Raw genomic sequence first — 24,870 nt, forward strand, 5'->3', positions numbered from 1 at the left:
CACCACAATTAATCTCAAAACTCAGTAGTTGTTGTGGTCCAATTTTAATGTAAATATCCTGCAGATGCTTTAGGACAGGCTACACTAAGGTAGATTCTTGCTGCTTGAAATGATTCATGAGACATCTTCAGGTGTCCTCTTAGGTCTCTTCTTTGAGCCCATTCAAACATATAACAGCAATGGTCAACACAGTAATTGTGAAATGTTCAGCTATTTTTCATTTAATTCCATCCCTGCTATGTATTTCTCTGACTGCCATGCTCAGCTCAACTTTAGAAAGTGCTCTTGCCACTACCATGAGTGAATAAAATTCTGGCTTTGTTACCAATTTTCCTAGGCTGAACAAAAATCGGCCCTGACAATCTGTTGAGATTCCCAACAATCAGACTTATGAAAGCAAGGAACCTGTACACGGTAGGAGCCACAGCCTTGATTCTGGCTCGGTCACTCCACTATTAGTCCAATTCAAGGGAAATTGAGTAATCTCTTGGTGTTTATTTTTATATCATCACTAATTATTCAGTTTTGGTCACAAGGCTTACAGTATTTGAATAGTTTTATTACCAGACTATATCTTCCTGGAGCACGCCTGGTATAGAAGCATTTTACTCCATTCCAAAATCAGAACTTTTGTTAATTAGCACAGAAATTCAAATGCCACAATGTGACAAAGAGAAGAATCCACATTACTTTATTAGTTTACTCATTACTTCATTGAAGAACATTCCACAATGAGAAAAATTATCATTAAAAACTTTGAACGTCAGGCTGGGTATGATGACTCATGCCTGTAATCCCAGCACTCTGGGAGGCTGGAGCAAAAGTATTACTTGAACCCAGGAGTTCAAGTCTAGCATGGGCAACACTGAGACTCCAGCTCTACAAAAAATTTAAAAATTAGCTAAGTATGGTGGCGTGCATCTGTAGTCCCAGCGATTTGGGAGACTGAGGTGAGAGGACTGCTTGAGCCCAGGAGGTTAAGATCGCAGTAAGCTGTGGTTGCATCACTGCACTTCAGCCTGGGCACCAAAATGAGACCCCATCTCAAAAAAGCAAACAAACAAAAGCCAACCAAAACAACAACAACAAAAAACTTTTAACATGGGAAAGTATGTTGCTGAAGTAGAATAAAGGCTGTCTATATATAGTCAGTGGATTTTTAAAAATGTATTTCCATAAAAAATTTTACTTAGAAAAAAATACCACAAACTCTACTTTTTTTTTTTTTTTAAGTTAAATGAATTGTCTCATCTGCCCAACTGTAAAGAGACTACACTACTACCACAAGTGTGTTTACTAAGTGAAACACTGAAATTTTGTCATATCATATATTTGGGTGACACAGAAATTCACAGGTGGTAATTTTACCCACAAGAGGGAGCTTGTATTTTTATATTTTTATTCTAGAACATGAAAAACTTGAATTAAAATATGAAGTTCTAAAAATGTCTGTTGATATCATCATCTTTATGTCAGGTCAAATTTTGAGGTAACCAGATTGCAGTTGGCATATTTTTCTTCAATGATAACCTATCACTATGGCAAAAGATTGGAAATATAATTGGAATTTTAAAAACATTTCCTACCTATATTATAATTAGGTTTTTTTAGATACAAGAATGAACATGTAGCTGGCAAAGCAGCCTGAGAGAAAATTCTTTTTAGGTGGTAGTAACATTAGGTGTGTGAAATTGACTAGAATTATTATAAGTACTCTGCACCCAAATTTAATTACATAGCAGTGAAATGATAGTTCAGTCATTCTTTTATCAGAAAAGAGGTTGTAAAAACCAATAATTTTCTATGTATTTATAGAACAGGAAACAACCTACTTTAAAAATTACTAAGATCGCCGATATCGCTAATATCACTTAAAACTTGCCTAAGTAACATTGTAACTGGCATGATACCACAACGAACTTTCCTTTCTTAGAGTTGAGAGAAAAAAATTTTCTTAAAAAAAAAACTCAGCTCAATTCCTTCATATCCTGTAAGGTCCCTAAACAATATCTTAAGTTGTTAAGACTCTCAAAATAAATAAATACACTCCAAACTTTGTAAAAATAAAATGAATTCATCAACTTAAAAACTCCCATCTAAAAAAATAATTTTGGCAACTCTTATTAACCCCGAGTGATCTGTTCTATCACATTCACAGACACAGAAATAACTGAGCTCAAATTTGTTTTCTGACCCTCTGTAAACTGCAGGGGAGACAGACGATAAGAGTTCTGTCACTTTCTCCCAGGGTTCTTGTCTCAACTTCTAGAAGATACTATATAACACAGGCAGGGAGTTGAGAAAGAAGGGGTTAATCATGCTGCTCTTCCTTCTGGAATTTCCAACCTACCCATTAAATCATTGTTTTTTTTTCTCCCACTAGGGACTGTGAATCTAATGGACCTAAAATCAATACCTTACAAATGACATAAAAAATATATTCATTTTATGGACTAATGTACCCTAGTGTCTGAATCCTATTTACACTCTCTACTTTAAAAAGGAACGACAGACCCATTTCTGCCAGTAAAAGGTTACTCAGTCACTTTGGTGACATGCTGCAGAATGCACTGTCATACTAAAGTGCAGCACGAGGGAGAGATTGGTGGCTGCAAAACCACTATTGTGGAAACTTTCAACACGGTGCCGTGAAATTGCGTTAAGAAACACAGTCAGGGAGGAGCACGCAGGTAGCTTCAAAGATGTTAACCATGTTCTGAGGTGCTTTTACGGGCCTCTGTTTCATCATCTTGTTTCATAACTTAAAGTATATTATATAAAATTATAAGTGGATCAAATATTACATAATATCATTTTAAAAACAAACACAGCTTTCACTTAATGGTGAATTCTATCATGACTGAAAAAACTGGATAAAAATTCCTAAGAGGCAGAAATGCTCACTAACATACCAAAGCACTACTAGCCAAATACACATAGTGTGCGATCAAGCCACATTAAAGGGGACAGAGGCAAGCCCCAGGGAAACAAAGGGTATTTCATTTACCAGATACAGCAGGGACACAATCACAAAAGGTGACTACTGCTTGGTGTTTCACATATTGAGAAAGTATGCTTATGAGAGGGTTTTATGTTTACAGAATATTCTCCAAACCAAAGAACCCACATACTTCATCAAAAGCCATTCTTATCATTTACAAAGTATTAAGCTAGTTTTTTTTTTTTTAGCATAATACGTTGGTAACTTTTCTAAAATTTTGAGAATATCTTCTTCTACATTTAGTATTCTTATGATATCAAATATAGGGCAACCCAGTACAAATGCAAAGATACCTTCATTTTCATTGCAAAGATTAAAGTATGAGGGGAAGGGAGAGAGAGAGAGGAAAGAGGAAAAAAAAAAAAAAAAACCTAAAAATTAAGGAAAGAACTTTTCTCCTAGGAAAATATCACCTGACTTACTTTTTGTTTCCATGGGTACAAATAGAAATACAGAATAATGAATAAGAAAACAAACTTTAAAACAGATAGTTTTTGAGAGAATTCTAGCAACAGGTCAGCATGAAATTTCCTGTTCAGTTTTACTGGCTTAAAATCTATACGGTTATAAAATTACCAGAAGGGAAAAAAAAAAAAAAAAAAAAAAAACTGTTGTTCTTTATTCCATTTGCCAACCAGAGTCATTTATCCCCTATTAGATAAAGTATAATAGACTCTACGGAAAGGGTCATTGGCCTTCCATTTAATGATATTGCCAGCCCCAATCTGCATTTTCCCGGCAATGTCCCTCAACACAGAATAAATGGCTGATCTCTTCACAATAACAGCTGATTTCTATTTATTAAGCTAAAAAGGTCACCATTTTCTACGGCTGGGCCGCCCTGCACTATTGATAATTTTATGCATAAACAAATGGCAAATTTGTGCCACATAAATATGCATTAGCAATTACTTTTTCCTTGGGCAACGCTCACCGCATGCAAATGTGTACCTCACAGGGCCTGGTAGCTTTTGTTTTAGCTCTTGAACAGTGAAACAAAAGAGCACAATAAACAATTTTAAAATTGCCAATCAATAAGCAATGCAAATGCAAAGGTAAATGGCAAGAAACTTGCTCAGAAACAGCAAAACAAAAGTGAAGCAGGAGGGGGATGGGGAAGGATTTTCTTTTTTATATTATTTCATTTCTTTCTCTTTGATAATGAAAAGGCTAAAGTACTCTTGACACAGAACAGCTAGCTAGGCTGGTACTAAAGCAGATGCCAGATGGGGAAAGGAGAAAATATACACATGTTGAATAAACACACACATCCCAAAAAAGAGGGCAAAAGGAAAACTGTGTTCCTCGATGCGATTTCTGGGGCATCACCTACTCAAATTTCTGATGGTCAATTTCAGAGATTTGTAAGAATATTCAACTTCAGAGATTCAAAGAATTTTAAAACTAGGAGGAGCTACAGAGACTCATAACCCAATCTCAATTCCGTAGTACTTTGCTATGCTGTTGTTTCCTAATGTCACCTCCCTCAGAAAAAAGGAATATACATGATCAATAAATGGGATATCTTTAGGAACACAAAGAAAAGGGGTAAATGAGGAATATATAAGAAATAAAGGGAGGGATAGCATTAGGAGATATACCTAATGTTAAATGACGAGTTAATGGATGCAGCACACCAACATGGCACATGTATACATATGTAACAAACCTGCACATTGTGCACATGTACCCTAAAACTTAAAGTATAATAAAAAAATAAATTAATTAAAATAAATTTAAAAATAAATAAAAATCAATATTCATCAGAAAAAAAGAAAAAAATAAAAAGCAATCTACAAAATGTTTAAAATAAGAACCCTAATCTCAAAACAATGCGAGAATAATGTCAGGCACGAGAAGCAAGAAGCATAAGAAAAACTAGAAAAAAAAAAAAAGTGTTGTCCAATTTGAACAGGAAAACAGTAGATAACTCAAAAAAAGTTGATTCTTTTAAATCAAAAATGAGCCTTAAGAGATATTTTAGTGTTATTTACCGAGCACTATTCTAAGTGCTTTACACTCAGATCCATTACACTTCATCTTCACAAAAACCTCGAAGGATGGTACTATTAGCGCCGCTCCCATTTCCTAGCGCTGAGGCGCAGGGAGGTTAAGTTAATTAGGGCAGTGCTAGAGCTGGGCCTTCACCCCATCTGAAGCCAGCACCTGCAAGCATCACTACTGCTAGTACTTGCCATCCATTCTTTAAAAGCCATCCATGTTGACCCGGTGGAACAATTTCTTCTGACCTGTGTAGACAGCTTTACCTTTGCATAAATAAATCACACTGTGTTTTAAACATCTATATTCAGGGCTTATGTGAGTTTCTTTGGCCAAGTGATTAAAATACTTTAGCTTCTGTAAAATATATAAATATTAACTTGTATGTTAGTACAGATGTACCTTAGTACATTAGTGCATGTGCACTGAGAACGTGCCATAGTCTTAATCACTGGAGAGCAGAAAAACACTTTGTGATCCCATCTTGATCTTAATGTAATTCAAGGTTTTACTATTCCTCAAAGGATTAACAAGATTTACCCACAATGTTGTAAAAATAAATATATAAAGTATTCTTGGCTAAGTGAAAATAGGCAAAACTGGAAATCTAAAACCAGCAAGTGGTTCTGTCTTGCTCAGAGCCAAGAAAGTCTTCACAGGTATCTCTTAGAATCCTGATATTGATCCTAAAAGTCAAACTTCTTTAGAGAAGGTCACAAAACTTCTCCCAGCAATATTTTCCCCCTGGTAATATCAGTGTTGGAAGGCCAGGACTGTTGCTTGCATATACGGTGCCTTTGTCTGAGTAAGAAAAGGATGACCCCCTTGGGGGAGGCCATTCAGAAAATATGCCACCTGCACAACCATACCTGGTAGTCCTTGAAAAGACTTTAGAGTTTCCTTACTTGGAAAAGTGTTACTGCTAATATTAAACTCCGTCTTTTTTAGAACCAAGTACCTACTCTTTAATACAAAATCAGTATAAAGATGCATTCCAACATGATAGCGATATCTTACATATTAATTCAAATAACTACGTAGCTAGGGTACTCCTATTTCCTTCTGTTTTGTTTCAGTTTTCAATCTCTGTGGCTGTGTATATAAAAGCTTGGGTATTTTTTTTATTATTATTAACTAAATGCAACCAATATGTGCCGAAAGCCATTAATTTATAACAGGCAAAGTTTTAGTTATAATCCTTACCCAAAAGCTCACTTTCTATGCAAGGTAAGTAATTCAACTAAAACCATGAATATTCCAGCTAAAGTAGTTTGTCTGAAATTTCTAAGTACTCATAGACTCTACTATGTAGAAGTCATGCAAATGGAAGTGAACAGGAAGTATGTAAAAAGTGTGGTTGGGTTAAATGGACATTGCAATGTCCAAAGGCTCACCATGGGTTTCACAGCCACAGGCTATGTCAAACAGTCGCATTGTTTGTCCCCAATCCCACAAAATTAGATGTAAGTAGAGGGTACCTTTGGGGGGATTCAGAAAGTCTTAGAGAACAACAGGAAATTCTAGTGAAGATTTTGTGTGAACAGCAGGAGGGGAGCCACTGCCTCATTTGCTCTGGGTGAGGGACTTGCCAGCCACTCTGCTTTCGACACATCTTTCTTTGCCCATACCCTGCTCTGCTAATCCCTGGTGTAGGCTGATCCCTGGAGGTCAAGTTTCTCAGGCTTCTCTAGGAGTCACCTTCCAGGTGAGTTTCACTACTGGGAGGAGAGCTGATGGAGGTGTAAGGAGAATGTGGGAGGCACAGGTTTGTTTATTTTATTTTATTTTGTGTGTGTGTGTGTGTGTCTTTCATTTAACTTTTTAAACATTTATTATAGACAATTACAAACATATTTAAAAAATAGAGAAGTACTAGTAAAACAAACCCTCATTAACACATCCAAATTTCAACATCTATGAACCTTCTGCTATTTGAGTTTCTCCCTCATCTTTCCCGGCTTCCTGCCTCAGGCAGCAGACTCTTCTTGGTCTACCTCCTGCCAGGCAGGCTCACATGGTTCCAGCTGCAGTCCAGTGACCTTGGTAACCCCACCTATTCCCTTTGTCTCCCCAGTATAAAGGTGGTAGCAATTTTTTGCGGTTCCTGAAGGCTAGGTTGCTCTTTTACAATTTTTACTGTCAATGTGTAACAATTTTCCAACATTATATACCACCTTTTGAAAACAATCAGGCTGAGCACAGTGGCTCGCGCCTGTAATCCCAGCACTTTGGGAGGCTCAGTCGGGTGGATCACCTGAGGTCAAGAGTTCGAGACCAGCCTGACCAACATGGTGAAACCCCATCTCTTCTAAAATACAAAAATTAGCTGGGTGTGGTGGCAGGCACCTATAATCCCAGCTACTTGGGATGCTGAGGCAGGAGAATCGCTTGAACCCTTGAACCCGGGAGGTGGAGGTGGCAGTGAGTGGAGATCAAGCCATTGCACTCCAGCCTGGGCGACGGGGTGAGTGAGATTCCGTCTCAAAAGAAAAAAAAAAGAAAAAAAAATAATCAGAGTGGCTTCTGACTTCCTGCTTGGACCCTGAGCATATAGATTGCTAATTTTATTTTATTTTTTATTATCTGTTGGTAGAACTACCATTTATTCCCCTTATTCTGAGCTCCTTTGAAGTATTAACAGGTCAAGACTTCGTAAAGCATGGTACCCTTTCAACAGCATGAAGCCCAGTATGCTGGTCCAATATTTGCAATGCCTTAAGTATGATTCCCCATATATAATATTCATGTTTTCATGTACAATCTATTTTACATGACAATAAACAATCTATTCTTATTCTATACCTTTTGTTGACTGCTGATCGATATTCTTTTCCAACTTGATTTGTCTTAATCTATGGGCCAGTGAAAGAAGAACAGCGCTATACTGGTTCTGGAAATTCTACATCAGTGCCTAACATCATGGAAATCTGCCTAGTCTATTTTAAGGAGGTAGCTCAATCTGGCCTGAAAATACATTTTTCCAGTGGTAGGTGGCAGCGACTAGTTAACCAAGTTTATGTCTTAGACAAGACATGTTTAATATGTAGTCTTTTTTTTATACAAAGCATGACCTTCCAGTGTTAGGAATAAACACCCACACATCATAAAAATGACTGATGTTCAATGGCTCTTACAAAATTACATTTTGAAAAATTATGGGATGATGAATCAAACATATAGATTACATTTCTGTGAAACAGACATGTGCTTAATAATTAATGGAAAAAGATAAAAATGATATTTATAATTTTGTCTTACCCAAAACACCTGAATAATTATGTAATCATATAGCTAGATGAAGACATACTTATCAAATTTGAACTAGAATCTGTGAGGAAATTTTAAAATATGAAAACATCTAAAATAGAAATGATGGACTTAATCCACAAGCTGAAACTTTAACCTGCTTTAATATAAAGTTTTACTATATAAATAAAAAATACAGAAGAAAACATTTGCTTTAAGCATAATTCACAAGACTTTGTAATGTTTGACAATCACAATGCAAGCAAAAAATGAGATGTGACAATAGAAAAAGAGAAAAAAGGGAATACAGTTAATAATTGTAGTGTCCAATCAAATGTAGGTAAAACTAACACCAATGGTTAAGACAATATTTCAAACACGAGTTCCAGAACTAGTTTCGATCCTGTATATATGGAACTCGACAGTCAGAAAAGATCAACCCAGAGCACAGTGTGCATGACAATTGTGCTAAATCGGGTACTATTAGGAGGAGAAGATACATTCAGTTTGAAAAAGATCAAATTTAAGAGCTTGGGAGGGCCAGTCATAAAGTACAATCAGATATTTGAAGGACTGTCATTTGGAAGAGTAAGACTAGATATATTGTCTCATGCTCCAGATAAAAGAACAAGAGTTTTTTAAATATATAGATTTTTTTTAGAGACAAGATCTCCACTCTGTCATCCAGGCTGGAGTGCAGTGATACCATCATAGCCCATTGCAACCTCAAACTCCTGGGCTCAAGTGATCTTCCTGCCTCAGCCTCCCAAAGTGCTGGGATTACAGGTGAGAGCCACTGCATCTGGCAGGACTATGGGGACACAGATCTCAGTATATTATGAAAAATAACTTTTTAAAATAAGCTATCCAGCAATGGAATAAACTAAAGGAAGCCAAATGATTTAGGGTGTAAGAAGGGCTGTGGATACAGAAAGAATGGGTCACTCTGGCTTTGTTACTTATCCAAGTGATCTTGGACACAATTAACCCATTTATGCCTCATGTTTTCTCATTGGTAAATTTATTCCAACATACACCATACCAAGGAAAGGTAAAAGATCAAACAGAGACTGACTACAGAACCATCTGTCAGAGGTCTGGGAATAGAATTTTTGACTGAACTAGATATTGGGTCATGTAGCTTTAAGACCCATCCTAAACTGAGACTAAATTATTCTAGTCCTCGAAGTTCAGGTGGATATGTTCACTTCAGGCAGGAATGGTTGGCTCTAAATATTTAAAAGCAGGGAAAGATTGTTGCAATTCTGCAGTTTTAAAAAAGTTATAGCATCAGGTAGAGAAAAGATATTCATATTTGACCCAAAAGAAAGCTAAATAAAACTCACAAGCTATTTTTAGTTAATAAAAGACATGTAACATCAGAAAATAAGTCAGATATGATTATGTAAAGCAGCAATATTCATTTTTGAAAAATTTACAGTATTAACTTTTTCTCCTCTTTAAAATCTCTACTCAATTTACAGATACTTCTTGGATACAGAGGAAACATGAACAAAGTACTTGTGCTTTTTGAACACTGAGTGCTGCTTCCTTGCCGCTGTCAGCCAAGCCTTTCCACCACTCCTTCAACCGTGCCTTCTGTCATGGCTACTCAGCACATAGCAACCCAGAAGAACACAGAAGCGCGAGCTCAGTAGGGCTAAAGGGCATCTTCAAAAACAGTGATTCTCAAATCCTTTTTTTTTTTTTTTTTTTTTTTGCAGTGCTGCAGGGTTCTTCTAGTTATTTCAAGGAATGCTCTAAAATTTTCAAAACAATTCTTAAAATCATTTTTTCTTGTCCTAAAAATTATAGATCTCTTTGGGCTTTTCAAGTCATTTTTACTTAAGCGATCTGATTTGAGCTTCAGCAATCCTTTATGGTAGGTATGACAGGGCTGATCCCTCTCTTACAAAGAAAAAACTCAGAAAAATTCTGACCAGACCCCAAATCACAGAACAACAATGCAGCAGGAAAAAGGCAAGAACCCAAGTCCAGTCCTCTGTACTGCCCTCCGTACTCTATAACAGACCACACCCAGGAGTAAGAACTGGCAAAGAGGCAATTTTGGAATCCCTCAAACTATGGAGGCGTTAATATCTTTCCAGGGCCATGAATGTTTATCAGGATTATGCAACACTCTCTATGTGCCTTCTTGTTCATTGACAGAATATTGTTTTTACTTTTAAAGTGGGATTAGCACAGTGCTTCACAACTGAGGGTGATTATGTCCCTGGGGGACATTTGGGAGTGTCTGGAAATATTTTTATTGTGATGACTTGGAGGATGCTACTGGCATCTAGTGGGTAGGGGACAGGGATGCTTCTAAACATCCTACAGTGCCCAGGACAGCTCGCACAACAAAGAATTATCTGAACCAGAATGGAAGTGGTGCTAAGGTTGAGAAACCCTGGATTAGCAGTATTTTCATTTAAGCCATCTGTTTCTGTCTCTTACTTTTGTTACATAAACATAATAATGCTTTCAGAGTATAACATTTTCTGGGTGCTAATGACTGGTTTGGCATAAGACTATCAGCTCTTAGACAGTCACTAATTCCACAAAATGCCCTATGCCTTAATCTTTGCTGTTTGATGATGCATTGAACAGTGGTTCACGTGACAGAGGTCACCGTTACTGAGATAAATTGTTCATAAAATAATTTGTCATGGTATTTATAACAGTTTGCTTATAAGAGTGTTAAAAACAAAGCGATGCACATGGAGACAGTCAGAATAATACATTTCAATAATATGAATTGGAAATGGAAATTCAATTGTGAATAAAGGAGTAACCTTTGACTTTTCTGTGTATAGCACACATCGAAAACCTTGCAACGATGCACGTCCAACCTTTAAAAAAAAAAAAAAAAAACAAAAAAACGTGGTGAGGAAGGAGTGTGCAGCCCCTCCCCACTACCTGCACACCAATCTTTAAAAGTGAATTTAGTTCTCTTTTTACGTGTGAAGTTTTTCAATGGATATTATAAAAATTAATAATCTCTTCTTCTCAGAGAAACCTTTTATTCTTTGCCACAGTTCATTCTCTGTCTCATGATGTCTTCTGTGAGGTATCTTTCTTGCTTAGTCCTTAGATATGTAACCACCTAAATAATGACTTTGAACTTAGAAACTTAAACTTTTTCTTTCACATGTCCCTTTAAGAATCTGAAGAGAGAGGCCAAGGTTGCTTGAGCTCAAGAATTAGAGACTAGCCTGGGCAACATGGTGAAACCTCCTCTCTACCAAAAATACAAAAAGTAGCCAGCCATGGCAGCTTGCATCTGTGGTCCCAGGTACTGGGGAGTCTGAGGCAGGAGGATCACTTGAGCTCAGGAGGCGGAGGCTGCAGTGAGCCGTGATCGCATCACTGTACTCCAGCCTGGGCGACACGGTGAGAACCTGTCTCAAAAAAACAAAAACAAAAAAGAATCTGATGAAAGTTACAAACCTAATCCATAAAAATACAAATTTCCATATTGACAGACCATTCTTTCTGCATCTCTTGTGTTTCTGTACTTGTTATGAGTAAAGGCACTGAAGGCCTTTCTTCAGGACGGTCTTAAGGACATTTGTATCTTGAAAGCCTTAGAAGATAGAGATATTATCTTCCTGTAGGGCAAAAGGCAGGTTTGTTTACCATCCAGTATCACAAGGATAATGTCTCACTTAGGGCAAAGGTCAGACATGCTTACTGTGCATTATAAAAGCCTGGGGTTCCCTAAGCTCAAGTTTTCTGCACCTGAAGTGTAAACATCACCAGACTCTCTTTCAATCACCATGTGGGAATCAGGGCTCAGAAAACCAACCGGTACAAATGCTAATACCTTGTCTACTACTCTCCTTGTGAGTACTAAACTTTCCTTTGTCTGTGATCCAAAAGTCTAGTGTCTTCTGCCAGCATTCATAGAACTATGCAGGCTGCTGTATTAGCTTAAAAATAGGGTAAAAATCTCAGACCCTTCACAGTTCTTAACAATGCACCCAGAAAACATAAACATCCTGTTTTTAACAGATGGCCATTTTATCCCCATATCCAAATCCAGAAGGCTAAAAGTATTTATTTTGATATCTTAGTCAGTAAACAGAGGGGAATGATCATAGACTCTAATATCTGAAAAGTACCTTAAAAATCATACAATGTTAGGTTTATTCCAACAAAAATATATTTGGCTAATGATAGTAATAATAGTCAGCATGAATTGAGTGCTTTCTATATGGCAGGCACTTTGTCAGGAGCCTAGCAAATATTATTGAAATTTATTCTGACAACAGCACTGATGAGGCGGCCATTATTATCCTCATTCCACTAGGGGAAAATAAGACCTAGGTAAATTAAGTAACTTGGCAAAGGCTACACAAATGGTCAGTGTTGGAGCCAGAATTTAGGTTCAGAGGTGGAATGTGAGCCCATCTTGTGTCCTCCTAAACTTTCCTTTTCTGCCTCCCCACCCCCCGTCCCCCAGCCACACTGGTGGTATCAAGGCATAGTCCCTGCTCCTGATGGACTCATGCTATAAAGAGGGAGAGATATAAAAATAGATAGTTTCAAAAGAATGTCCTAAGGGCTTTGTTGGAGTATGCACAGGAAGTTCCTAGAGTAAGGGAAGGGCCCAGCCTTCTCCAGGAGTCACCAATAGCTTCCCAGACAAAAGGATAATGAAGGCGAGTCTTAAAGGATGATTAGAAGTAGGTCAGGTAAAGTAGCAGGGGTCTTGATTTTACACATGAGGAAACAGAAGCCCAGACACAGGGCTAAGTTCACATAGCTACTTTTAAAAACAGGGTTGCAGTTTGATGGCTGATAAATTTTTACTATTTCTTGCTGCTTACAAAGATTATTTCTCACTTTGTATCAGGCAATAGGCAGTACTCAGTATTATCTACTGTTTATACTGCCATTATTCTCCTTTTATTATTATTTTAAAAATACGACATGATTAGGCACTGGGCAGTCAATAAAAGAATATGTGAATATAGTGTCATAAGAGAGTCTCTTTGCTAAGAAGGGCACACAGTACATCACAAAGTATCCAAAGTGTTAATACATCACTCGGAAATTTAAATGTTATTTTCTGTTAGATTTTATTGAGGGATTTATCATGATTATAGACAAAGTTCCAACAAGGTCAACATCCATGTTCCAAAGGCATGAGCAGGTAAGCTAAAGAGAGATCAAATAAATTGTTTAAATGGTACAGCATAGGTAGTTCTCACGAATGTCTCTGCAACCAGCCTAACTTCCATTAACATAGTTAGAAACTCTCTGATATGAAGAAAATTATTATAACTTCAGATATTACTCTAAGGAGCTATTGCTGTAGAATAGAAATGAAGAGATGTAGATAAATCCGCTAATGTTCATCTTATTCACATAAAATGTGCATACAGAAACAGAAAACAGAAGCAAGAAATTCAAGGAAATCATGCTCAATAAAGATTTGAGTCCAGTCGCAACTTCCTAAGTTACTAATATAGTATGTTCATATAGGTTCTAATAGAGGATGGCTCAGTATGGTTTGATAGTTAATACTTGGAATTAGAAAGTGAGGTGACAAGTATATTGACTAAATGAGCAAAAAATTACCATAATATTCCCGATTGACCAGACTCTGTTTTTATAGGACAGTATCACCACCACCATCACTACGTAGCATCACGACATGTATTGAGTGTTACCTATATAAAAGGAACCACTGTGGTTGCCAGAGATGAAAGTGCCGTGGTCTCTGCTCTGTAGCTGCACTTATGGATGGGTGGAGGTGGAGGTAACAATAACTTACAGTTAAATAAAATCACTACTGTAATTCACCCAACAAACTCTTACAGAGCACTTGCTCTGAGCAAGGCACTATGACAGGCTTGACAAAGTAATCCAAGAAAGAAAGGGAAGTAAGGACTGGAACTAAGGAGAAGAAAAAATGCTAACAGTGACTTGCACTTCAAACACAGTTGTTTCTAGTTCTTACCTGAACCAGAAATGATCAATAGTGGCAGGGTGCCAAGATCAATGGCAGCCCAGGATCAGAATCACTGACATCAATATGATCAGTATTACTCAGTCTCATCAAATTGAGGGATTCTTTTGCAGTGAAGAAAACTGGATAGTGTTTAATAGAATTTCACTAAAAAGGAGACTAATGCTTCAGGATTAATTATTTGAAAATCTATTTAGAAGTTGCATAAATAAAATTTTTGAAATGCTTTTCAATATTTAAAGAATATCTAAAATGTGGTTTATTCATCATAGTTATAAACCAATGTAAGGATCATAGATACATTACACTTACGTACCTGCTACAAAATGAGAACTCATTAGGGGAAGACAGAAGTTTTGTGAGACTTGAAACTTACTTGATTTGGGATACCCTATTTAAAGAAAGACAAAATTTGGACCTTTTCACATAGACCACAATTTCACAAAGAGAATTTTGTAGAGATAAAGAAGATAATCTACAGTCTGACACAGTTGATAGAATTTTGTTCTTCTTAGTTAAGAAAAGTTTCTTCCATCTTTACAACTGGATTTTGGTAAGGCCATGTAATATTCTCAGACTGGATCAAGTTTGAGAAAACTTGTAATCAAGTTTCTTATGAGCTGTAACATTTCGAAGAAATTTCCACAGACTACCTTCTGGCTTCATATATTTAAAACGCAGTTGCTCTTCCACTACCTGTGTACTTCAAGTTTCTCATGACATGAGAGATGACCTCTGGCCCTAAAACCTGGCGTTATATTCTCAAGTGAGTCAGCTGTAGGATTATTCCTAGGAGACATTTCCATGATGGAACGGCTACTAATAACATATCCATAGTGACTATAATGTAGACCCAATAGATCTCGTTGGGTTGAGTGAGATATACTGACATCACATGTAGTCACTATACTATAATAACAAGGGACTGCAGATGATGTCAATATATCCCACTCAATCCAACAAGATCTATTTTCCTTTACCTGATTCCTCCAATGGCCACATCACCTCAACACTATAGCTATAAGGTGATCTGTGATGGAAGAAGAGTTGGAATACAAATAGTGATAATAACCAATTTGCAATTCTAACAAAAACATATGCCCACATGATCACATTGCTAGTTCTCAACAATGACCAGAGAATGGGCTTAAGCTTCACTCACTTCAAGACAAAACTGCCTGTGGTTTCCACCAAGGCTTTTTAATTTTTATCATCTTTAATGTGAGGTAGTTATACAATCACCAGTTAAGTCAGTTAAATAAACTATTACATTCTGTCCCCCTATTACAACACTTCTTTTAAAATTTACATGGGTATGGCTGTATCTATAAAAGGAATCTTCAACATAATATACAAATACTTCTGAAAACACTGTGAGAGATAGAAGAATATTAACATATTAAGGACTGGTTATGCAGTTTATTAAAAAAAGGTGGGGAAGAATCTTCAGATTATATAATTTAGAGACAGACATTAATATTCCAGAAGGTGGGCATTTATATATCAATATCAATATTGACAGGATTGTAAAGATTTGCTGATTTTCCATTTTTATTATCACTTTTTTAAGTCAATGGGACCGATCTCACCATCTTGCTGACATGGCATACTGATACCAGTTTCTGAAAATTATACTTTTCTAAACTATCAGAAAAGGGTTGTTTATGTTAAGTTCTTTAGCCTTTCTCCTCCTCAAATGGCATAAAGTATCAAACCTAGTTTATATCTTTTGATTGTTCTATGGCGTGTCCAGTGAAATAAATCAACTTGTCACAAAAGTAAATAGCAACAGAATGGAAACAGCTCCATTAAATATTAAAGCACCATTTATAACATTATTCTGACAGCCTCAAGTCCTGGAAAAAAATAAGATCTGGAAGTTGCTGCTGCAAAAGCATCAGAAATACATGTGTTCGTAAGTGCAGATTCAAAACGCTAAACAGAATTCTGATGTAGGGACCCCACAGAATTAGATCAGATGTATCCATCTGTTCACCTTCATATAAATAATGCTCACATGACCAGTGCTGGGACCTCTTCTAGGACAGGCCTTGAGACTTTCATTACATCTGTCACTTCCCCTGTTTACAGCTGCCTCATCAGTAACTCATGGGATTTTTTTTCCACAACACTCAGAACAGCATCCTAAGGAAATGGCACCAGGAAAAGAGCTATTCCTTTCTCTTCTCTCTACCTGATTTCAGTCTCAGTAACTAATATTAATCTCAAATGTAATACACTCTTCATGGATGCATGGAAACACTTCAATAAAGCACTTTAGTTTCTCGTTTCCACTTCTGGAACTCAGAGGGGGCTATTTCATAAGCAAATGTGAATACCTCCATGCAAATGCCCACACTCTGAGAAGCACCACCCCTTCCACACTTTGTACCTCTCACATGTGGTACACGGAATGGAGTCATCAAAATGCACAGCGTCCAGCAGGTTTAAACAGTTCTACACTGTTGACACCACTAATAATATATCTAAGAGGGAAGCAACACTACAACCTTCATCTCTGGATGGACTAGATGTTACGGTGGCTGCATTTTACTGAAGGCAAACATGTTTCCCTGAAAATAAAGTTTCATTTGCTGCACACAAAGTAGCTCTGACCCCACAGGGATGAAGCCGACAGTGGCCAAGTTAGGAAAATCTAATCTACAAAAAATTGCACAATTCATCTCTCTTGGTTCTGCAATTGGCCTAATGCTGCATTTTCTGAAACCTTTCCTGCTTGAGAAAACACATCAGGTCTTAACATCCACAAAAGGTAAAATATGGAATTCCACTGACACAACGAGGTACAGGAAACAGCCAAGCTTTCCCAAGTTTGCAGTTTTTACATTCACGATAAGAAATAGCCACCAAAAGTTTAGCACAGACATATATAGAACATATTTATTATGTATAAGATATATATATGAACTTACAAATAAAAGAAATTTTTATAAGTATATATGAGTATATATAAGTATATATGAGTAAATATAAGTATATATGAGAAAGAGCAACATACCAATGGTTTCTTTTATTGACAGCACATTTTTTCCTTACTAATACTTTCTAGTGCTAGAGGATCTTCATATTCTTGTGTACAACAAACTCACACTTCTCCTTCAATACCCTCTTGTTTAAGCACATGTATCTATTGAAAGTCTTTGCTGCAACACAGAAAATTAAGTGAAGAAACAATGCATGTACTGGCTATTTAAGACACCCCCAAACACTTTAATCCTGACATTTAAAACTGCATGCGCTGCGGACGGAAGTGCAAATATATAAAGACTAATAAACTTCTTGCTCTGAATTATTTGTGCTCACTAAAGGGTATTTTGTTCGGTGAAACTAAAACTGTTTTTTTGAGGTTCTTGGTTTTTGTTTGTTTGTTTGTTTGGAATGGAGTCTTGCTCTGTCAGCCAGGCTGGAGTTCAGTGGTGCAATCTTGGCTCACTGCAACTTCTGCCTCCCAGGTTCAAGTGATTCTCCTGCCTCAGCCCCTCCTGATCAGCTGGGATTACACGCGCACGCCAGCACATCTGGCTAATTTTTGTAGTTTTTTTTTTTTTTTTTTTTTGTAGAGATGAGATTTTACCATCTTGGCCAGGCCGGTTTTGAACTCCTGACCTCAAGTGAACTGCCCACCTTGGCCTCCCAAAATGCTGGGTGGCATGAGCCACCGCACCTGGCCTTGAATACTGTTTTTCACGGGGTACCTCTTATTTGGTGTATCTAATATGCTGCCTATAGACTATATGAATCAGGACCTGTGTGCAGTATAAAGCCAATGGTCTTTGTTAATGAACATTAAGTAAAAATCTCATTTTACCCAGTGCATTATTCTAGAAGATGTCTCATCCTTAAAATCTGAAGCACTCAAAGAATAAAAAATTAAATCTGAGAAATAAAATATCCTAAAACGGTGCTGAAAAACTTCATAATCTTTCAATTGAACACCAAGCCAAGGTCTATGTGAGACTCCATCATAGGGTACTTAGCTTCTGAATTAGCAGAAATATCTCTTTATACACTGGTTTTATTTCATTAAGATATCATCATCAAAATTCATCTGCCTCATCATTTCTCATGAATGTTTCAGTAGGAACACTGCAAAATAACACAATAGAAAAAGGTAACTGTTTCCACATTATTGTGATATTTCCTCGCTGATAAATGAGAAAAGTCACAGACATTTAAGACTATTTGACAGCGAAGCCACAGTGCCCCTTCTGCAGTGTCTTTCTCTAAAACTCTATGTCCTTGGTGAAGAAGTGAGAACTCGGAATAGATCTAGCTGTGGTTCTCAAAAATCAGGGCCTAAGACCAGTGCCTCTCGAGCTCGTTTCTCCCTTCTTGACGCAGTTGTCAGTTATAAGCACATGTGGATATTTATACTGTAAAACTCATAAATAAGTGAGGAAAATACCTTTTGAAGAAGTGAAAACCAATGGTTGTGTCTTTCTCGCTGAGAATTCTGATAATTCAACTTTCTGACAGTAGCAATCATGTCAAATGTCAGGGCAGTGAAAGTAATATGGAATCACTCTCCTACGCAGCCAGTATGTTCTGTAGATTTCTTGTCCTAACTAAGGCATTATCACTTCGCAGTTATCTAGAAAGCAAATCTGTAATCGCCAGATACATTGTTCTTAAAAAAAAAAAAAAAAAAAAAAAAGTAGTTTGAAAAAAATGCTGCTCTCTTTTATTTCTTAGTACAGTTTCTGCCACCTGGATACTTGCAGACCCCACATGGCCCTACATAGACAGACAGAGAGACAGACAGACAGACAGACAGACAGAGACACACACACACACACACAGGGTCCTGTAGCTAATCCCTAATCTACTCATTACCCTAAACTGCCAGACAGTTAATTGAATTAATAATTTTTTGTATTTGACAGTCAGAGACAGGAAGGTAGTTATGCTAAGTCGTTTACAGTCTTAACTTAGAGGAAACTAAAACAGAGTTTAGGTTCTTTCTTAATCATCTGCTTAAATTTCCTCCTTGTAATTAAAACTGTAGATCCAACCTGTAATTCGGTGAAAATTTTGAAAGTGACTAATACTCATTACCCAGGAGGCTTATCTAACATAATGTACATTACAGAGCACAGCACTTATGGGTTTAAAATCACTGGTTCTTTCTGTTCAGAATAACCAGCACTGAGCTTCATCTTCGACAGTCTTCCCATTCTCGGATTTTTTCTTTCTTTCCAATAAAACAAACTGTTCTCTTCTTTCTCCACACAGCACGGGCTGAAAAGCAGCCCAGTACTGCAGCGTGGGTATACGGAAATGGAATTTCATTAACTACTACAAGTGGTCCGCAAGCTAAATTAATTAACCAAAACAGGTAAAATTCCCACTCTCTTCCTTAAATATTGCTAAAGCAGTATTGCTTCAAATAATGAACAGATCCTCCATAGCTGGCAAATGACTCAACAAGCCGAGAAGGTCTGATGCCTTTTAAGATGGTCTTTTGTATTCTCACTGCATTCCCAGTGCTGCAGGTCAGGTCAAGAACTTCAGGAACTACTGCACTATGGAAACGCAGCATCTATGGGTCTGGAACTGTGAGTGACTGACTGCTCAGAACATTCTCCGAAGGAAAAGAATTGTGCAAGGGCATACTGTACCAGCTGCCAGCTCATAACTAGCACTGTCTGCTGGGCAGGAGTAACGATGCTTATCCCGAGAGCCAGCATCCAACATCAATGCACTCACCCTTTTCTACTCCCTATTTCCTTAAAATTGGCACTTCCATATGAATATTAGATGACAGTTATTGAATATATATGTAGGTTAACTATTACTGAAAAGCTATTAACCACCCTCCCTACAAATAAACATTACTCCTTTTTTTCAAAGTGACAGTTTCTCCTTCAAAAATTACATTATGTTCTTATTCCCAAAAAGTGGCAGTTTTATTTATTTGATTTGATTTTTGAGACAGGGTCTCACTCTGTCACCCAGGCTGGAGTGCAGTGGCATAGTCTTGGCTCATAGCAACCTCCTGGTTTCAAGCGATCCCCCCACCTCAGCCTCCCCAGCAGCTGGGACCACATGCATGCGCCACCACCATGTCCAGCTAATTTTTGTGTTTTCTGTAGAGAAAGGTTTTGCCATGTTGCTCAGGCTGGTCTCAAACTCCTGGAGTCAGGTGATCCACCTACCTCGGTCTCCCAAAGTGCTGGGATTACAGGCGTCAGCCACCATGCCCAGCCAACAGTGGCAATTTTAAATTAAAGAAACTGAATTTTAAAGGATCTTACAAAACATTATCAAACTTCTCTTCCAATTCCAAGTGTATTAAAACGGGTATGTATTCCTAATATTTTTAAAAGTTGTTTCACGATATTTTAATCAATGGAAATGAGTAATAGGGCCAGGTATTAGTTATGTAGAAATGTTATACTCAAATATTGTATTATGTAGTAGCACCAGCAGCAACAGTGTTAATATGTACTAATAGAACAGTTTCTATGTGTCACCTATTATTTCTAGTATTTTACATATACTTTTTTCATTTAAATCTCAGAAAAATACTATGAGAGAGGAACTTGCATTTATCTACTTGCTGAAGGTCACACAGCTAGGAAGGTGCAAAACCATAATTCTAATTCTGATCCCAGAGTCCTCAAAAAAAAAAAAAAAAAAAAAAAAAAGGAAAATAACCAGAGGCAAAAAAAAAAAAAAAAAAAACTGCATTTTTTTTTTAACCTAATTGTGAACGTATTTTTGGAAGGTTAAATTTTTTAAGTACGTAAATAGCCAGGAGTGGGAAAGTCAACCACATAAATCCCTAGTTTTCAGTATGTAAAATATCATAAAGAGTTTTCATATTATTAGAAAAAGATAGCCAGGAAAGGATATTGACCTGTTATTTCACAATGAAAGTTTACAAGTATTGGGTCTATGTGTGAGAATGCAGCAGTTATCAACATTCAAAGATAATTCTTAGCTATAGATATTGAGTTGTCTTTTCTCTACTTTGCAGGGTGAAACACTTGAATTCAGAGATTTTATTACCAATACAAAGAGCTACAATGTTAACTCTTGCGTTTCTGGGTGGGTCTTTATCTTCTTAAGTTATCTCCAAGACTGACCACCAGTCCTGGGGAAAATTTCATTTCAATGATTGCCCTGAGTAGCTTTGACTCTCAATTCCTCTAAAATGTGAGAGAGTATTCAGCAATTTACGACAGGTTATCTATTTGATGTTAAATGTCAGAATAAATGGGAAAAAGCAGACCCAAGTCTGAAAGAATGACGGTGTTTACAATGTATCTCCCATTCTTGATATCCAGCCAGGTGAGAATCTCATATTTTAAGTATTTTTTTTTTCCTTTTTAACTGCCAGTGCTTATATCTGGGTATATTAAAAGGCCTTAGAGATTATAACCTCTCCAGGCAGGGATTCACATTTTACAACTTATTGGCTATTGTTTAACAGATTTAAAATTTTCTGCACAGTATCTTCAAATCTCCAGAGAAAAGAGGCTATATAAATTCAAAATAAACAAACACTAGACAGTTTATGTGGTAGCATTTTTGATTTCCTGATCTGCCTTCCCAACTGGCTCATGAACTTGAATTCATTTAATAAATTAATTTCAGAAAAATAAAACGAATTTATCCCTAGTGAATGTCATTCTTTCCTACTACGCCAACTAAGTGATCCGAAGTTCTGCATCAAACAAAGGCTTATTTCTAGTGGCAAAAAAATGTGTCTCCTCTGACATGATGCTTATCATCTGTGTCTACCCATGATTTGATGACCCCTTACCATGCTCTCTGTGTGATATTTAATTTGCTAAGACTAAAGAGGCCATAACAACCCTTCATTTCACCAAGAAATCTCAAAGGTAAATACAATTCTGGAGGCATTTCCTAAAGAAACAAAACAAGTACAAGCTTTTCCTTATGAACTTCAACAAGAAAAAAACAATGCAAGAATTTAGGGAATATCTGAGAACAAAGCGAAACACTGCTTTCATGAACAATTTAAATTTATTTTAAACTTGTTTTGACTTATTCAAAAGCCACAATGCTATGTCTTTAATAGGTGACAAAGTTCTGAGACTGAAATTCTGCCAGTGGTAACTTCTGGGTTCAGAAAAATAGAAAAACTTGCCAGAAGGGGAAAAACCTGTGGATACAGGAAAGGGAGACCTTACATTTAAGAATTAAAGTATACTGGAATTCAGCTATATCTGCATTAACTATATGCGTTAGCTAGTTACAGGAAGCCTTAAAAGTGGTGTTAAATGCACCATCTGGAATCTTGTAAAATGAACTTTTACCTGATGGTTGGTGGCAATTTATTACTAAACACAAGAGAGATGTGTGAGCTATTTTGGACTCAAATAGGACATTATCCTTGCAACAAGACCAATATTCACTAAGCAACATATCCACTGAGCAGTATAACAGACCACTGAAATTGTTGTAAAGATCCTATAGCATTATGGATTTCAGTCTGTGAACCAAGAGACTTTTTATTCCTTCTGTTACTCTCACCCCACAACTTCTTTCTTCCAGGAAGCCATCCAGTAATAGTTTTTCCAAAACTATAATCTTTCTTAAATTTTCATACTTTGAGTCTTAAAAACAGTATATTGCCTATTCACATAGGCCCCAATCCCAGAGGTAGCTGATAGTCTACACGTCACCACAAGTTGTGAGAACCCAGTGTTAGGATTTTACTGTTGCAGGGACCAGACGCTCATTTTAAAACTGCTTTCTGCTATACCATTTTGTCTCTGTGCATATGTTGAATATGTGTGCCTGAACTGGAATTTAATTTGCATCTATCAAGAACGTTGACCCATGTCTTTCAAATGATCCTTGCATAGTTTCATACAGAAAACCTTCTTCTTCTACCACTGCCACTACAAAAGTTTAGGAATAACAAGAATTCGAGGGTCTCTGTACTCTCAGCAAGTGCCCTGAGGTTGCCTCGGTGCTCCCTGCCATGAGCCAGCAGCTGCCATAACCTTCTGCCACGCGGAAGACCCAGGGACAAGCAGCCCGCAAGCTCTGCTTCCTAGTTTGCCTCCAACTGCATACATAAAGTCACTGTTGATCCTGACACTCTAATGCCAATAGTAGTTATTGAAAGTGTTCCAATTCAAGAGACAATCTAATTCTCTTAGACCTATTCCACTTTGTACCGAAATGCCATGACAGCCGTCTTAAAAAGTTGCCCCAAATGCCTTAAGTGTCTGGATTATTTATGGAAAGCATCAATCTCAGTGGATACATCTAACAATAACCATGACTATATCTTATTACAATGATGAATATTCCTTATGATATACTACATATAATCATGAATGTATCTCATAATATCTTATGACATATTATGATAACCATGAATTATGCATTTTCTACCTCTCCACATTCAAATAAAAGAGCAGGTGCCAAAATGTAACTTTGTGGAAAGTTTCCAGCAATACTACAACAGTTAGCTTGTTAATAAAACAGTATAAAGCAAAGGGAGATGAATATTTTGAATTATTTAGTCCTTTATTGCAGTTTTTAACAATGTAGTGTTCTGACTGAAACGTTTATTTCTGAAGTTATTCTTTTTCTGTTATTTTTCAAACCAGCATGAGTTGCGCACATGTAAATTTGTACTGTCCTGGGTGGAGGATGAAGAAAAATGCATTTTCCTGCCCCGGGCTGCAGGAAGTCAATAAGCCATGCAGATGTCAGGGATAAAATGACTGTGATCCAAGCTGATTTTAACACACTAAGAATATTTTCCCCCAATTCTGTTCTTTGGGCAAAATACAACAACTACATCCGTTCTGATGAGACAAGAAGTAATAGTATTTTTTTGCTACAAAGTATATATACATATAATTATCTATGTTCACATATATGAATACATGTTCATAAGGTCTTTAGAAAATCTCAATATCTTTAGTGTAATAGATATTTTTCTCTAAGTTTCTCTTGGTTACTTCAACAAAAAATAAAATAAAATGTAAAATACAACTGGGTGGGAAGTTCCCATTTTTGGGCATGGTTCTATCCAAATACAAGAAGATTCAGACATGTCATAAAATATCTCCTAAAGATATTTCTATACTGATTCCCATTTTGTCATTTCTCTGTTTCTCTCACCCCTACATATGTATTTCCATGGGGTATTATTCAATTAAAAGAAGACATGACAAAATAATAACATGTATTTGCTTATATGAATTTAGCATTGTTATAGGTCTATTCACAAATATCTTGATTTCTTGGAGCACTGAATCTATCTACAAAAACCCACGGGGAAGGGTTCTATACAAGTACTTTTCACTATAATTTGTTCTAGGGACACTTCGTAAGTAAGAGCTTGAAAAACATTTTCAGAGAGTTTCAAGGCCTTGCTTCTTGCCATACAAAACATGGGAAAAGCAGGCTCTGAAAAAGCGTAAAAAGGGATGGATCTATGAGTTTTGATGCTTTTTTTTTTCCCCTAAGCATTACAAGTTCCCAGGCTATGGGTATATTTAAGAGAATTCTCTGTGGGTAGTCAGAAACGAGGCAATGCTAACCCTGCTAAAAGTTTTAATATGGCTGGAAGTTGCAGCCCACAACAAATGATAGAGAAAAATGAATGGCCAAGGATTTCAACACTAAAAAT

General features: G+C 36.9%; 1 protein-coding gene across 8 annotated transcripts in view; it reads right to left on the bottom strand.

Moving 5' to 3' along the window:
• The window catches only part of SOX5 (SRY-box transcription factor 5), a 1,038,078-nt gene that overhangs the window by 751,723 nt on the left and 261,485 nt on the right, over positions 1 to 24,870 (bottom strand). The gene's annotated exons all lie outside the window — the stretch shown is intronic.

This window comes from Pongo pygmaeus, chromosome 10 (assembly GCF_028885625.2).
Source record: "Pongo pygmaeus isolate AG05252 chromosome 10, NHGRI_mPonPyg2-v2.0_pri, whole genome shotgun sequence".
Lineage (NCBI taxonomy): Eukaryota > Metazoa > Chordata > Mammalia > Primates > Hominidae > Pongo > Pongo pygmaeus.